Source organism: Mycteria americana, unplaced genomic scaffold (genome assembly GCF_035582795.1).
Source record: "Mycteria americana isolate JAX WOST 10 ecotype Jacksonville Zoo and Gardens unplaced genomic scaffold, USCA_MyAme_1.0 Scaffold_37, whole genome shotgun sequence".
Taxonomy (NCBI): domain Eukaryota; kingdom Metazoa; phylum Chordata; class Aves; order Ciconiiformes; family Ciconiidae; genus Mycteria; species Mycteria americana.
This window is the reverse complement of record NW_027445624.1, coordinates 27,308-44,928: the sequence shown is the minus strand read 5'-3', so window position 1 is coordinate 44,928 and position 17,621 is coordinate 27,308. Positions and strand designations below refer to the sequence as shown.

The 17,621-nt window shown below is 48.3% G+C and overlaps 1 long non-coding RNA gene across 1 annotated transcript; it reads left to right on the top strand.

Moving 5' to 3' along the window:
• Positions 1–8,762: 8,762 nt before the first annotated feature.
• LOC142403525 (uncharacterized) lies at positions 8,763–15,465 on the top strand. Its single transcript, XR_012773662.1, has 3 exons — positions 8,763–8,842; positions 14,510–14,572; positions 15,444–15,465. It is a non-coding gene; the product is annotated as an uncharacterized LOC142403525 (long non-coding RNA).
• Positions 15,466–17,621: the final 2,156 nt, after the last annotated feature.

The window sequence follows — 17,621 nt, the reverse complement described above, 5'->3', positions numbered from 1 at the left end:
TTTTTTTTTTTTCCCCCCAAAAGGGTGCACTGCTTGCTGAATGCAGGATGAGTTACATGGGGTATACAGACCGCACCTAGAAAACTGACAAATGAGGCTGTGACCACCACCATCTCTGTGCCGTGCCACTCCAACACTCCTATCCCAAAGACATTCATTTCTCTCCTCTTCTGCTCTTCTCATCCTTCCACTTGTGCCACCGATCTCCTTCACACTGACACTGACACACTTTTCTCTCCTGTTTCTGGAATATTTTTCATCACACAAGTATATTTTAGCTTTTTGCTCCTTTAAAATTCCAGAGATTTCACTTTCTTCCTGAATTAATTGCCCTGTACTCTTATTGCCCATTCAATGTGCTATTTATAATTGCTTCCTACAAGTCTCTCCTGCCCAGCTCCCTGAGATCCACAACATGTCAACCAAGCCATCTAGTTCCTCTCTCCAGACTGCCCATGCCTTGTATTAAAGCTGCTCTTATGAAGATCGTCAGTTAATATTCTCCTAAACAGATCTCCAAATGATGAGCCAACTCTCAGTCTCCATTACTAGTGACGTGCCTTTGGCACGTTTGACCATGGGGGGGGTTTTTATGATGCCTTGCCTGACCATGGTTTCTTCAGGTCAGGGATCCTCTCCCTGGATCCCTCCAGTGACTCCAGATGGCCTCTTGCTCTCCTACGGGGAGTCCTTGTCACCAAGGGGGGCAGTTGGGAGCCCCAGGCTGGGTCTGAACTAAGAAATGAAAGCAGGCATCATGTGAGCAGTCTGAAAACACACACCACGGTGAGTCAGTCTGAGTGCAGGAGGAGTTTCTTCTCCATCCTGTACTCACACACTAATCACCTGCTCCTGAAGCAGAAGCTGCTTCTGCAGGAGAACAAAGTCTCTGCACCTACTGCTCTTCCCATCACAGAGACAGGGATAACCCTGAGCTCTAACACTCTGATGTGCCACCAACATGCCAGATGCAGCACACGCAGGAGTCAGCATGTGTGATGTGGGTCCCTGGGGCGGCAGGGTGGGGGGCTGTTGAAGGCAGCACCTTGTCTATGGCAGGCTGTGTGACCGCCCGTGTCAGTGTCCTGTCTGTGTCCTGTGCGTGTGTGTGTCTCATGGATACGAGCTCAGCTTTGCTGCTGGCTGAACCTGCAATAGGGAAAGCGGCAGCTGTGTCCCTCAGCTGGGGCAGAGACCCCAGCTGCTGAGCTGGGCTCCAGCAGGTGGGCAGGGGGGTCCTGGGCAGGGGAATCCTGGGCTGGGGCTGCTGGAGGAGGTGGCCACTCCTGACATCCCTTAACAGCCACACAGTTGGCAGGATCTGGTCGAGCTTTGAGCACTCCTGAGATTACATGTCTATAATCCTTACGCGATGGGGGACTGATGCCTTGATAATGTGCCCACAGGGATACATTTGTAACCCAGCTCCACAGCAGTTTGGGCACCCAAACAGGAGCTGTGCTAGGAAATCCTGGATTAACTGCAATGATTGGACTGGGGAAAAAAGATGTTTACAGAACATTAGAAGGCGTAAATGGCTCGGCTGCAGGCCTAGTGACTGAGTTTGTCCTTTGGGGGATGACAAGAGAGGCTCACCAGTGTGTGTACAAGACCTCCTGCAAGTAACAGATCACCCCCAGTTATCAAATCAACAGTGGTGCTGGCTATAAAGCAGGAGGAAACCTGAGCGAATCAGGCTACAGGCTGAGCTCTGTACAATCGGAATTGTCAAATTTGTGAAGGTCAAGTAGAAATGCACAGCTGAAAAGAGCAGCCTCACCTTACAGAGCTTTAAACCTAATGGAGTCGAGTAGGAGAAGTGAGTACTACGGAGGAAATCAGTGAATTATAGGGGAACGAACATCAGGTAACTCTGAAAATATGGAAATCCCTTGTGGCTCCTGTCACTGGAGAAACACATACCATCCTGCAAGAGGACAGGACAACCCAGGGTCAGCCAGCATGACTGTCAGTGGCACAAGAGGTTCTTTTTCCCTTGTCCTCTTCCAGGTGACGCTGTTCAAGCCCCCGGCACCTGCAGCCATGCTTGGAGTCTGCCCTTTGCTGGGCACAACTCCCCTGATACTGCATGTCTGATACACATTCCATAAAACAACGTAGCCCCAGAGATTTTGTTTGTTCACCTCGAGCCATGAGGACGGGGTGCGTGTGTGTGAGGTGTGCGTGTGCTTTCTCTCTTTAATTTCCATGCCTCTGCAACAACTCTGCAAGATCGGACTAGAGGAGAGCACTGAAATCAAAAGGTTAAGTGACACAGAAAACTCTAACCGCACATTTTCACCTGATGGCCTTAACCAAAACAGGCTTTGGATCCCAATTGCTCACTTTGCCCTTGAATAGTGCCATTCCTTATCTGAAAGCTACTGTGCCTCTGGCTGAGGACAGATACAAGCCACACAGAGAGCAATCGGAGCTAAACCGATTTCAACGGTTTCAACAGTTGAAACAGGACCGGTTTCAATGGCCCTGTGCCAGAAGCACATGGACTGCACAGGCGGGCACTTACAGATGTGTTTGTTGGACTTCTCAGGGAAATAACCACCTAGGGCAGAGGACAACAGCACAAAAGCAGTGAAGTTCTGGCCTTTTACTCAAGCCAAGGAGGCAATTTCACCAGGATGGGTTCTCCTTAAAAGTTCCAGAAGAGCCAGCTCTCTGAAAACATCTACAGCTCATTCAAGAGGTGAGCCGAATGAAAAGAGCTAAAATCCCCAAAGACAAAAAGAAATGTTGTAAATATCTTGGTTGCTCAATGTTTCCTTTTAGTTTCCCTTTCGCAGATAATTTGGCCTAGCTTGCCAGTATTGTTGGCCTTAAGTAAGGAAGCTTAGATAGCAGAATTGCTAACGAGCATTCTTTATTTGACCTAATCATTAGAGTAAGAATGCTTTGCCTGTGTTAAATCCTTGGTTAGCTGAGATAGTTGCAATGTAGATAGATAAAAAGGAATTCTTCAGGCCCTGTGTCCCTGGAAAGGGCTGATAAGGAGAAACTACACAAGAACCACCTGATTTTGGATATGCAAGGAAGGTATGAGTAAGACAAAGATGGACTGAGCATGCGTAAAGACAAAGTTCAGTCAGCGGTCAGAGTGATGAAGACTACTGACTTCCTCCAACGACCACCAGAGGATCCCTAATGACCACCTAAGGACTTAAGTACGCATGCGTCAGGGACATTTACATATATTAATGAGTTCCAAGAAATCTCATGTTTATATGAATTAATCTTATGAATATGTATATTTTGCAACATATAACCTCTGCGATCTTGCTTGTTTGTCGGAGCACTTATGGTGGAGCGATCCCCAGTGCTGCCCAGCGCTGTAATAAAGGATGCCTGCTTAATAGTAACTCCGTTGCTATTGAGTTTTATTTCAGGAACACTCTGAAACTCCAATTCACCTGTTGGGAGATTTGGATTTTAAAGGGTAGTCTCCACGAATTTTGTTTCAGAGTCTTTTGTACCCCACTCTCACAAGGAAATATGGAAGCATGCTTGTCTTGTCTGAACAAACACTTGGTCAAATGTTACTCACTCAGTCCACAAGTGATCTTAGATAAACATCTTGGGAAGTCCACAGAATGCCATAGGCTGGAGCCATATAACAGCCTTCCATTCCTGATATGGAGGGCTCCACATATTAACAAGGACCTAGAGAGCATCTGTCTTCTGCGGGAGGGTTTGCTCCTTTACATGTGTAAGCGGGGGCTTTGGCTTTGGTGGGATTGTGGTTCAGGTAACCTAGGAAGAACAGCATATGAAAGGCCACTGCAGGCAACTGCATTTCAAAGCTCCTTTGTAACTGGGGGAGATTGAGCTGCCCAGTGCATGAAATTCGGGGGACTTTTTCCTCCCAGAGTAATAAAGGCAAGCTATACAGTGCCTTGTAGTGCCAAAGAGTAAATCTCTAAGCACAAACGGTTGTGCAACTCCATTGCAGTTCAAAAGAAACTGGACCTCCTGCCAGCCTGGTTCCAGTCATAACCATGGAGAAAGGGAAAAAAAAAACCCCACAACAAAGAAGAAACAGCACACTTCTTGAAACAACAATGTAGGTGCTTGTATTATTCTGTCATTATGGAGTATTTTAGCCCTATAAGCACTTGGTAAGCTAACTTGAAGCATACGTAAAGAACTCTTGTGTGATTTTTTGCTTTCCCAGGAGCCCCGATGGGAAGATCACCAGCAAATGCTGCACAGTCAGGTGCTTTTACTGGTAAGAAAAGCAGCCCTCTCCCAGCCATGGCAAAGCAGAGCTTTATAAGGAAAAAGGGGGCAGGGAGGGGTAGTGTAAAGGGAAACAGCTTTGTAGCTGGTGTTACCACAGGTGTCCTCAGCGTGCCACACACCACTCTGATCCTCGTTTTACCTGTTGTCCCTGGGACTGAGTACTTGGGTGAAATACTCAGGAGAAGGGAGAATTAGCAGAGAAGAGGTAGTGGCAAGAGAGCTTAAAGGAGAAGTCCTGAATCAGCAGGAAGTGGTGCTTCTCTTGTACAGAAGGCTGTGAAATCTTTCAGGAGAAACGAGCAGCAGCTACAAGTAGTTTGTGCATAAGGAGAACAGGCCAGGAGTCAAAATGAAAATGCCTGGACAGCATTCATCTGAAAATTGGTTGCCACTCCAGCAGAGTTTCACATGGATGCCATCCCATGCTGTAAAACTAATGCGTCTTTTGGGGAAAAGGAGGAAAGAAAACCCACCAAACCTAAACCAAGAAGTGTTTTTTCTTTTCAGACCAAACCTCTGCTGCCTGCCGCACAAACCTTTTCACTTGTGCTCTGGTTTTCCCTGTTGAGAGGCTTTGCTTATTTGGTTCTCTTACCCGCCTGTAACAACCACCTCTCCAGGACTAAAGCATTCCTCCTCTCATTTTACAGTCTCCCTCCTCTCCACCAAGCCTTGGTTCATCACAGGTGGAATGTTTCCTTTGGCCTTGCCTGTGTATCTGTTAGGAACTCCTCTGTCCTGGACTGACCCGGCTCTGGATCTGCAAATGGCCTGTGCTGTCCTTTGCTCCAGCTGTACCAAACTGCTAACAAAGTCCTACCGTAACAGGAGGAGCTTTTTTTTCAAGGTTGGGGAAGACTGTGCAGTGCAGGTGAGCAGGAAAGGAGGCAGCAATGACTTTCTCTGGTTCTTGTTTCTGCTCCTCTGGTAAGATGGGGCAGTTCCCAACTCTGGTCTCACCTGGGCTGCAGAGGAAAAGGCCTGAGGGGAGCCTGGACTTGGATGATTTGCAACGGCAAACCAAACATTTCCACTTGAGCACTTGAACTACAACGTCACCATCCCAAGGGGCTCAAGTCTGTAAGACTTGGAAAGACTTAGCTGAGAAAATAATGAGTCCAAATGAACAGTATCTCCAGGAGACAGAGCTCCATGCTCTGAGCACAGCACAATGCTATAAGCTTTACCGACTGAACCTCTACTTTTCTACACAAATGCTAGTGATCTCCAAAGAAAGCTGGTTTAGCCAGTTCTCCTCCAAGGCCCTTACACTGGTAAATCCACACGAACAACAGGGCCCTTCTGCAGGTAGCCACAGCAAGCAGAAAGGCAAGCATTTCTTAAATCCATCTAGAAACCCATCCCAGCAGAAAACAGAATCCCTACAAAGACTGTTGGCAAAACTCCCCACATCTCCGGGCTGGGGGCACGTCAGCAACGTATCCACACCTTTCACGTTTGGGATCCACCACAAACACAGTTTCCATTCTGTCACATCACCTGAGCTAAAACTGCCAGCAGGAGCTGGCTCATCCTGGGACTCGGTACCACCCAGGCACGCAACCTGCAGTCCAGAAGTACTCCTGAAAAGACCTCGACAGCCTGCATTAACACACCAGCATGCACCTGAGATGTAAATGCTGCCAAGTCATCTCTTGTTTGCAACAGATAGAGAGGACCAAATTTAGCAAATTTGGCCTTACTTCTACCAAAACTTTCCTTACAGAGAGCTCATCCTCTGTGTTTGTACACTGGAGTAAAGACCTGCTCTAGCGCAAAGGCTCAAACCCGGCCTACGGTCAAGGAGCCATTTAGACAAGCCCCAGTTTTCTTTCTTCATTGCTGCCTTGCTTCCCAGAAATCAATCAATACCAAAAGCTCTTTTCCCGCTAGTTTTGCAACAGCTTCATTACCTTTAAAGACAACACTTCTTACCTTTGCTACTCCAACACACCCTCACAGCCCAGCAAAATCACACTGCAGGGAGGAAACCTTCACCATACAAAGACAGGCACGCTACAGGTATACATTACTCTCAAAAAACAGGCTCTTTCAACCACTCTTCCTTTTGCCTACCAAAGTTCAGACAGTGTCAGAAAACAGCAACAAAAAAGCAGGGTTCTCTCTCACATTTGACAGAGCCCATTATATCAGCCATTCAACATTAAGTCCAACTCCAGTCAGAGCTCCAGAATAAGAAATGCCATCTTAAAATTTACGGGAAAAAGAAGCGCTTTGAAGTGGCAAGACCAGAGAACGTTCATGAAAGCACCATCAGGCAAGTACACATCCCTTATCACAGACCACTTGCCCCATTACCTGAGTGAGTGATGTTCTCAGCTAATTTGCAGCTCGGGCTCTCTTGGTCATTAGCGCCGAGCATGTAGGTTGGAACTGGAGCTGGGAAGAAAACCATATGCAGTCAGTCTGGTTTCATTCAAGTCCAGGTAAGTTCAAGTTCACATTTACTAGGAATCACAGCAGGTCCCATCCATCCCTCCAGACCCCCGCACAACTCCTGTGCAGTGTCCTGAGGAGCAATAAGCGCAGAACAAGAAACCTTCCTTCAAAATAAGGCCCACAGCCTGCTCTTTCAACAAGATGCACAGAGCACCAGCTGAGAACAACATCTGCTTTAACTCCACCTAGCTCCGCTGCCTACATAAGGACACCAGCTCCTAAATGATCCCTAGCCCTCAAAACACAGATCTTCCCTAGGGCAATGCTAAGGAAATACCAGAGCACAGGGACAACTGCTCATTCAGTTTAAGCTGATGGCGAGAAGGACAGAGGACTAGAAGGAGAAAAATATGACAAGGAAGAAGACTGAGGAGCCAAGAAAGAAAGGTGCAGGGAAAAGGCTAGAGAGAGGGACAAATCAAGAGAAACAGGCACAAGGAGACCTGCAGAGAGATGAAGGAAGAAGAAGCGGGGACAAGAGCAGGACAGAGAGATGGGGAGGGAAGCAGAGGAAGAAGGAAGGGGGGATAGAGGAGCACAGGGACAGGGCGCGGGGCATACAGATGGAGAGAGAAAGAAGGACAGGGAGCAGAACAAAGGGACTGAGAAATAAAGAGAGGGTCAGATCCTGACAAAGAGACCAAGAAGAGGGGGAAAAAAACCCCAGCAACGGGCTGGAGGACAGAGACTGAGGAAGAGGAAAAGAGGGCTGAGAAGCAGGAAGGAGGAAGAGAGGACAAATACAAGGGAGAGCCAGCTGGACACAGGAGTATAGCAGGAAACAATGGGACAGGCAGCGGGACAGAGAAATAAAGACAGAGAAGATGGGGACAGGAACCAGGACAGAGGGACAGTGAGAGGAAAAAAGGGGCATGGAGCAGGACAGAGGTGAAGAGAGATGCAGCCGGGAAAGAGGAAGAGAGGCACAAAGAGGGAGAGGGATGAGGGGGGAGAGAGACAAATAAGGACTGGGGGCAGGATACACATTGCAAAAAATTCTGGGGTGGGCAGCAGGATGGAGAGGGAGTAAAAAAGAGTAGGGGCAGGGAGCAGGACAAAGAGACAGACAAGAATAACGATAAAGAGAAGAACAGGGATGGTGAGCAGCACAGAGGGATGGAGAAAGAGAGGTATCAGAAGCCCTGCAGAGAGATGGAGGGAGGAGGGAGGGGAAGGGTCAGGGAGCAGCAGAGAGAGAGAGGAGAGATGGACAGGAAGAAGGACAGGGACAGTGGGATGAGAATTACCGAATGAAAAAACACAGTGGCAGTGAGCAGGACAGAGCAACAGAGAGAGAAACAAAGAGAACCAGAAGGAAAGAGGGAGAGGGGAAGACAAGGACAGGGAGCAGGACATACAGGCAGAGAGAGACAAAGAAGGACAGGGAACAGGCCAGAGAGACTGTGAAAAACAGAGAGGGATGCAGATCAGGACAAAGAGACAGAGAAGAAAAAAACAGCAATGTGCTGCAGGATAGAAACAGAAGAAGAAAAAAAGAGGGACAGAGAGCAGGGGAGAGGGACAGCAAGCAAAACACAGGGACAGGTAGAGCGACAGAGAAAGAGGGACTTGGAGAAAAGAGACGGACGGGGAGCAGAACACAATACTAGAAGATGAGAGGTACAGGGAAGCAAAAAATATGACACAGAGGGAAGGGGGGCAGGGAGGGACTGAGATGCAGAAGAGGGGTGACATGGCCCCAAGGGCCTGGGACTCACCGCAGCTCCTGCTCTCTGCACTGCCAGGCAAATTCTTCAGCTCAGGCACTTCTTTGTCTGTCTGTCCTTCCCTCCCTTCCCCTTCTGTACCTCTACTCGCTTGCCTGTCCTCGCCTCACGGCTGGCCTCAGCCCTGCCTCAGCTGGGCCACGGCTGGAGCAGAGGCTGCACCTCCCAGCACCAACATGGCCACCCAGAGGCCCCCCGCCGCAGGACTACAACTCCCGGCATGCCACGGGGCGCTCCTTCCTGCTGTCTGCCCCTGCGGGGACACTGTCCCCCGGCCGGTCCCGCCCCCGCAGGCCCCGGGGCCGCCTGCCCGGGGCTGCCCTGGCCCGTGCCCGGCCCAGGCCCCTGAGCTCTGGTGGAGCAGGGAGGAGGGGGAGCAAGGGACAGGGCAGCAGAGGGAGGTAGGGCAGGGCGGTAGGGTGGCCGGAGAGGGACAGGAGATGGACAGAGGGATGGGAGCAGGACAGAGGGGCAGGGAGAGCAGGGGGGAGCTGGGCAGGGAGTGGAGAAAGGAAAAGTACTGGTGAGGAGCGGGCAGAGGGATGGTGCGGGAAACAGATGGAGGGGAAGGAGGTCGGGGGGGTCAGGAAGAAAACTCATGCTAAGCAGCAGGACAGAGGGACAGAGAGAGAAGAAGAAGGGCAGGAAGGAGGCCAGAGGGACGGACCAATCCAGGCGGGGTGAGGGAGCGGGGCAGGGGGGCAGAGAGACAGAAAAAGCACCAGGGGAGCGGAGTGACAGAGCAATGGGACAGGGAGCAGGACAGAGGGACAGAGGGGAAAGGGTGAGAGGGAAAAGGGAGGGGAGAGAGACAGGGAGAGGCAGGGACAGAGAGTGGGAGAGCAAGAGAAGGACAGGAAGCAATGCGGAGAGACTGAGAAACAGAGGGATGTGGATCGGGACAAGAAGGCGGAGAAGGACAGAACAGCAATGGCCTCCAGGATGGAGATGGAGGAAGAGCAAAAGGGGATGGGGAGCAGGACAGAGGCCTAGAGAGAAGAGAGAAGGCACAGCCAGCTGAGCAGGGGATGAGGGGAACAGGAAAGAGGGGACAGGCTGCAGGACAGAGAGAAAAAATAAAGCCAGGAAGCAGGACACAGTGACAGGAAAAATAGAAGGAAAAGGAGCAGGAGAGAGCACTGTGGAGAAAGAAAAAACCAGCAAGGGGATATAGGAGAGACAGAGAAGAATTAGAAAATACAGACCGGGAGCTGGACAGAGAAAGAGAAAATAAAAAATAGTGATGGGCTAAAAACAGAGAGGGAGTAATTAAAAAACGGGAAGCCAGAGAGAGAGTGATGGGAAGAGACCAAACATTGCAATTATGGGCAACTGCCCACATTTCTTGAGCACTCCCCAGGAACTGCAGTACCAGGAGCCTCGAGGAATGTGCTGCCTAAAAACCCTCTGCCCTGGGCCCAATCCTGCAGCCTAATACTGGTGACAAGCATTACCTTGCAGACTGGCTGGGACTGAGGAAAAAAAGCCCAGCTGAGGGGTGGGGGAGGAATTGCCCAACTGTTTTTTTGTTTGTTTGCCTGTTGGTTTTGCTTTAAAAAAAAATACCATTTAATCTCTAAATACCACTTGCAAAGAAGAAGGAACCAGGCATACCAGCTTGGGTGCAATTAAAGCCTGAACCCGTTCAACAGCCTCACAAACAAACCATCGCTCACTCCCACAGCACACACTCCACTGCCTGCCTGCAAGTACAGGCAGCCACACTGTTTCTTGAGCGCTCCCCAGGAATGGCACCACCAGGCAGCTCAAAAAACATGCTGCCTGCAAAAACTTGAGCACAGCTTAATTGTGGGCAATTTTTCCTCTTTTTAGGCCTGCCGGTTGAAGAGTCATCTGTCAAGAGATGCCTCAGGACCATGTCGGCGCTGGTGGCGCTGTTTTTTGGATCCTGTGGCAGCAATGGGCAAAGGGACAGGCTATGGAATCCCCGTGCCAGGTACGTGTGCAGGGTGTCAGGGTCACCCCTACATGGTTTTTCCCAGCGGAGCCCCAGCCAGTGCTGGCCCCACGCTGCAGCCTCAGGGCAGAGGCTCAAGGAGCCAGGCATTTCTGTGGGCACTGCACCCTGCCAGGCCCCACCACTGGCTGTTGGCTGCCCTGAGCTTCTCCCCGTTGTGCCCCCAGCTCTGCTTTCTGCCAGCGCCGGGGGCACAGGAGAACGTCTGGCCTGTTCCTCCTGACCCACGTTGGCAGCTCCTACGTGGTGTCCAGTTCACACAGCTGATTTGGGGGCGGCAGGTCTCTCTTGTGGCACCCTGGGAATGGGGGCAAAGCAAACCAAATCCCTCCCTTCCAATCTTTGTCCCCAGGGAGACCCAGTGGAGACGTACCATGTGCTGGAGAGCATCCTGCAGGGAGGTGACAGCTGTTGGCAGAGCGGTGCTGAGACCCACCTGACAGCAAAGGTGCCCAGTAGCCGCAGAGGAGCCCAGGTGAAGTGGTTCTCTTGGAGGCCACCAAAGCAGCCTTCCTCTGCCCCTGATTTTTTGGTGAGATACAGAGCAGCGCAGAGGTGTTTCTCAGGCATCCAGGCCTGAGGAGGGTTTCCCAGTGCCCCCGTGAGACATCCTGCTCCCAGGAAGCAGCTCCCCATAGAGCAAAGGCCATATCCAGCCACCCGGCACTGGGCTCGGCTGCCCCGAGGGGTCTCCCAAGGAGGATGGGGTCATCTGCCTGGTGGCTCTGACACAGAAATGATGAGCTGAAGCCCCGTGGTCATGGCTGGCCAGTTACAAGGCTCTGAGTGCCTCAGGCTTCTCCCTGGGAGTGTTTAACGCAGGCACTTTTTCAGGGTGTGATGGATGATGTGAGGATAGCTGCTGGTGATGTCCTGGTGGCTCTGTCCCACTCCCCACTTCAAAGTTGTGATGTCTGAGATGAGAGGCCACCTGAAGGCCCTGGCAGACATCTCCAAGGAGTTTATGTTCAGTGTTTTGATATCTTAGGGCTAGCATGTGCTAGGGTTATGGGATGCTAGGGTTATTGGATGCCAGAGTTTACATGAGTTTGGATTAAAGCATGTGGTTGTTATGGACAGGATCTGGGTTTGTTGGCCCTGGGTTCCTGGGATTAGGTTATTTTTGCCTTATCTTGTGTTCTGGGTGGGGTTTTTTTGGAGAGTCCTTTTTTAGTTTGTTTGCTTTCTTAGGGTTAGGGTAGTGGCCTTTGGTTTTTGTATGATGTGTCTTCTGGTTGTTTTTTTGTTGTTCTGGTAGTGTTGCATTTTCTGTCTTGTAACCAGCATTTGTGGTCTAATATGTGTGACCGGGCCAGGCAGTGTCAATTCTGTTGCGGTCCAACTCACTTCCACTGAGTCAGTAGGTAGGTGGTTAGGTGTGGAGGACTTGGAGTTTGTGGAGAATGACTGCCAGACGACTAACGGGCACTTCTGGGGTGTGTGGGGACTTCTGGCCCATAGGTAATGACTGCCGGAGGACTAAGTGTACTTCTGAATTTGTGTGGACTCCCCAAATTCATGGTCATTTCTGCTGCCTTGAGGAAGAGCCATAGGAAGACCCCAGCCACACAGAAGGACCAGGCTTTCCCCAAGGGTACATGGCTTTTGGGGTTTTGCTTTTGAGTAAGAAACCCGCAAAGAGACTGCTATTGTTGTTTAGTGACGTTTTGTACAGTCCTGGACTGAGTATCGTGTGACTTGAAACATGGCTGAAAAAAGGGTAGAGGTTTGCCTGCCTGTTGTGAATGCTTGAGTTTCAAATGTCTGCTTGTGGTGGTGACTTCATACAGTCCTTACCTCCTCTCCTGAGGCACGACATGTGCTTAGGGCGAGGTTCATCATCCACAACAGTGGATGAGAATCCGTATTTCAAATAGACTTCTTGATCATTTTGAATTTTTTGGGGCCAACTTCTTCTCAGATTGGATTTGTTCATCCTTGATTTTGCCTCTTCACATGGCTGGCGAAGAGCTCATAGGAGGAGCAGGAGAAGGGTCAACACTACCGTTTCCATGTTGGTCAGTTGTGCTGGACTTACAGGGTTATCTTCCATCTGTGGTTTCTTTGCAGGAATCTCTTTTGAAGCCATTTGTCTGTTTAGTGAGGGGTAGTGGACTCAAGGGGAGACCTTTTGTTCCTCATTAGTGCTTCAGGGATTTACCTGTCATTTTTTGTTTGTTGTGTTTGCTTTTTATTTGCCGTGCTTAATTTAAAAGCTTATTGAAGCTCTTTCGATTTCCGTCATTAAAGGAAGTCTCTAGGATTACTACCCAGGAGTGAGCTGTCCAGAAAGGACTCTCCTTGTACGCTGCCGTCAGCCTTCAGTCTAGAGAAATATCTGGTAGTGGTGTATTTTAATGGTGATGTACTCAAATGCATCTTAAATATACAAGCTTTGCCCTTGTGCCTGATATGCCTGGGGGATGATGCTCAGCAGCTCATCAACATTATGTTCTGCTGTGCTTTACCCATTTGAAGTAATGCATCACCAGAAATGTCTTCCTTAGTGCCTACACAGAGCAAGAACCTCCAGTAGCAAGGGCATGCTGACCCTTGGGCAGCTTCAAAGTGACAGATAAATGTCAATAAGTTAAAAAAACAGTCCCGTGGTAGCAGCGTGGACGTCAAAGTCCACCTGACTCTCCACACTGACTCAGCATGTCACAAATTTATGTGGGTAAGGATGGGTGAAGTCAGTATAAGCAGGTGTTGTAACTGGCCAGGCAGTTTATCTAAAGAAACAAAAAAAAAAGTGACCTTTGCTTGGAGTTTTGTGCCTTTAGATGTCGGGGTGTATTGCCTTTTCCTTCCTTGCTCTGCGCACAGTGTAGCGAGAGGTGTTTCCATCTGGGGGAGGAAAGCCATCCAACAGCCATCATCAACCTCAGGGCTTGATGGAGGCCTAAGTGCTTGGGACAGTTTTACTTGTGTGGTGCTTCTCATTCTGCTCCCAGGTTTTCCCATTAATGCTTGCTCTTTGCTTTATTTGCCTTTACAGTGTTTTGTAAATGTTCTCCATTCATAGCCGTGAGCACTGAACTATGTGTTCCTTGCTCTGAAAACTCATCAAGAGCTTTAGAGGTTTCCTTGGGAGCAGAGAAAATGGGTCCCTTGAGAGTAGAGAAGAGAATTTCATATGATATGATAAGCTCAATGCTTCCATGATAAGCATCTTGTAAGGATAAAAGTACCTGCTTTAACTTTTTGGGGTTTCTTCAGAAATGTTTAGCAATAGCTACTTAAATGATTGATTACTTCAACAGAAGAAGAGATCACTTTGCTTTCTGTGTCTGACTAAAAGAACTAACCTGAACATACAGAAAACTGATGTGAAGAGCCATTGTTTGTCATTATTGGGTACCACGTCTGACTTGTAGAGCTTCCCTGGGCATAGGGTGGTGTTTTGTACATGGCATTGTCCAGTCCTGTTTTTGAACTGAACATGTTACTCTTTCACAACTTTTTTCGTAGCATTTTCACTTGAACTAATGTTCACCAAACCAGTTTGTTCTTACGTAGCTTCTAGGCAGAGGTTGAATCTTTGCAGTCAGATTTTGCCTTGGCCTCTGTACGGTGCCTAGTAACCTTTTTTTTCCTGCATGATCTTTGTGCACAGGAGTTGTCTCTTACATTGAAATGGTCATCTCTGTAGGTAATGCTACACACATTTGTACAGATGCTGGACAGGCTAAAGCTGTAATGCCAATATGGAAGGGCAGCTTGATGCTGGGATCATGCTGTAGCTCTCACAGCCCAGGAGATTTGTGTTTGTTATTGTCATGTTAGAGGAATTTCCCAGGTTTGGTATCTAGTGTGAAAGCACAGGGATCCTCCAGTGTTTGAGGTCTGGTAAAATGATGGTCCATCTGAAAGTGGCTGCTGGAGGCTGGGAGTTTCAGTCCATGCTCACTAAATTGCCTGCAGGCAATTAGTGACCTGGGGGGGAGTAATGCAGTTCAGGCTCTGTTGGATCTGTGCAAGGGTTTAGAGCAGCTGCAGAACCTGGGCATTCAAGCCTGAGGTGTAAACCCTGAGTAAGAACAGAGGAGGGGGAAAAGGTCTGTTTGGTGTGTTTTTTCCCCCTCTCTAGGATGTGACATGCCTCTGTTTTGGAGAAAAGCAAGTGAAAGAGCAGAAGCTGGGACAGGACTAGGTAAGTGGGAGGAGTGGTAGAATATTATGGGCAAAAGTGGGTTTGGATTTTGATCTGCTCAGAAAGTTTCATACCAGCCTTGAAACTCGTTTATTAATGTGGGGATGATAGTGAAGGGGGGGGGGGGGGGGGGGGGGAGACAAAGAAGTGGAGGGAGCGAGGAAGAGCTCTGAGGATTTGCTCCCAGAGCTCCCAGAGCATTAATGTGTCAATCCTCTAGTGTCAGAAGGGGTGACTTGCCAGTGACACAGCTGTCACTCCTTGTCCCTGACTTTATAATTCCCTTGAAAGCCAGGGATACAGCCTTTCTCTTAAGAATATGTGTTAGAGGTACGAATGCACAGGGGCAGCAATGTGAACAGTGGTGTCGTGGTTTAGCTTCAGATGGCAACTAAGCACCACACAGCTGCTCGCTCACCCTCCCCACCCCGGTGGGATGGGGGAGAGAATCGGAAGGGCAAAAGTAAGAAAACTTGTGGGTTGAGATAAGAACAGTTTAATAATTGAACAAAAAAATTGTAATGAAAAGGAAAACAATAAGAGACAGAGAGAGGAACAAAACCCAGGGAAAAAAACATGTAATGCAACTGCTCACCACCTGCTGACTGATACCCAGCCAGTCCCCGAGCAGTGACTGCTGCCCCCCAGGCAACTCCCCGCAGTTTGTATACTGAGCGTGACGTCATACGGTATGGAATATACCTTTGGCCAGTTTGGATCAACTATCTTAGCTGTGCCCTCTCCCAGCTGCTTGTGCACCTGGCAGAGCATGGGAAGCTGAAAAGTCCTTGACTAGTGTATACACTACTTGGCAACAACTCCAACGTCAGTGTGTTATCAACTTTGTTCTCATCCTAAATCCAAAACACAGCACTGTACCAGCTACTAGGAAGAAAATTAACTCTATCCCAGCTGAAACCAGGACACTGGCCAAGTCAGCATCTTGTACGTGTTACGCAGATTGTGTTTCTTGACTGCTAGCAAGGAAAGGAGTGTGGTAGTGTAGTCTAACAGTGTAGTCTAACAGGAGCTGTTGGAAGGCCAAGGCTTACGTAAAGCTGATAAGGGAGATTCAGGCTGGAAAGTGGCACGTCTAAACAAGAATTACTGTCCTTGGGAGAAAAACACATCCTGGAGAAATATGTAAGCTAATTAAGATGTTTTGGGAACCATCTGAAACAACTAGTAGAAGTGTGATAAGAGGCACCCTCACGCAAACTATCCTCATTATAATACTAAAAGTCACACCCCTCGAGCTGGAGACCCTGGCCCAAGCAGAGACCCCTCACCTTTGAGCGTGCGCAGAATATTAAAGCTCGGCATAAGACGCATCAGGGAAGATAGGCGGTAGCAGCATAGTTCTGTTTATTTCTACACGCTCTTCTGTTCTGTTCTGTTCTGAGTAACGAAGGGAGACGTGCCTCGTTCTGGTTTGTGTAGAAACGCTGGGTTTTTCGGTACCGATATGGGTGCTGCTGCTTCCCAGGAGGCACCCCTTTCCTCTGCTCTAGGATGCATCCTGAAGAATTGGAATAAATTTGGAGGGTAAGCTAAAATGATATTTTAATCAATGATGGCCACAATATCAATTGGAAGATGGTGAAAAATGGCCTGAGAATGGATCCTTGAAATACAAGACTAGATTGCAATTAATGTTGTTTTGTCAGGGAACTGAAAAACGGGATGAAATACAATATGTGGATATGTTTTTTTGATTAAGAAATGATTTGGATATGTGGAAGAAATGTGGTTTAGTGTATTCTAAACATCAGATTGGAATATATGCGTTAAAAGAGAAAAAGGAAAAATCTTGTTGTATCGAATTGAAACAATCCAGAAGGCATGTATAGTACTGTTAAAACTGTAATGATGGCTCATAATCCTAACTGGGGACATGTACAGGCTCTCCTAGAATATTTGTTTATCCCTGAGGAGAGGAGATTGATTGTAGAGAAGGCTAGAGAGGGACTGATCCAGCAACGGGGGGGTGGGGGTAGGGGGTGGTGCCTAATACCAATATGTACATCCCAAAAGCAGATCCGGAGTGGGATTCAAACACAAGTGAGGGATTACAGAGGGTAAAGGAATATCAAAAGTTAATTTTGTATGGGATTCAACATGGAGTGCCAAAGCCTAAGAATTTATCTAAACTCTATGAAGTAAGGCAGGGGGATAAGGAAACCCCATCAGCCTTCTATGAGAGACTGTGTGAAGTAGCTCGAAAATGGACAGATCTGAATCCGGAAGATGATAGCAATTCCAAGTTATTTAATATGCTGTTTATTGGTCAAACGGCAGCAGATATAAGAAAGAAATTACAAAAGTTAGAGGGTGCATGTGGAATGACAATCTCAGAGTTATTGTCAATCGCATATAAGGTGTATAAAGTTTCCCCAGCTGATCCTCTGGTTCCAGTCAAGATGGGAAACGAAATAATAGATTTTTTAATTGATAGTGGAGCCACACATTCAGTAGTAACTAGTTGTAGGGGACCCTTAAGTAGAACTAAAATAAGCATTGTTGGTGCAACAGGGAAAAAGACTTTAAGGCCATTTTTACAACCTATGGAATGTTCAATTGGAAATACTACCTGAACTCATGAATTCCTTTAGATGCCAGAATGCCCCTTACCATTGCTTGGACGGGATTTACTTTGTAAACTGAATGCACAACTAACGTTTTCTGAAGACTCTGTTCAGTTGCATATTCCTCCAGAGACTGCCTGGAAAGCCCAGATATGTTTGTTAATCGAGAAAGATCCTAATGAAGAAATGAATATTCCAGAGGAAGTACTGAATGTGGTCACACCTCTGGTATGGGCATCGAAGACACCCGGACAAGCTAAGAATGCGACCCTGGGAAAGACTGAACTGAAACCAGGAGCTCAACTGGTAAGAAAGAAACAATACCCCATTAAGCTGGAGGCCTGAAAAGGATTAGAACCTATAAAAAGCTCCTTTTTAGAACATGGATTGTTACAGGAGTGTCAATCGGAATTTAATACTCCCATCCTACCTGTAAAGAAGCCCCATTCTTCTGAATATAGACT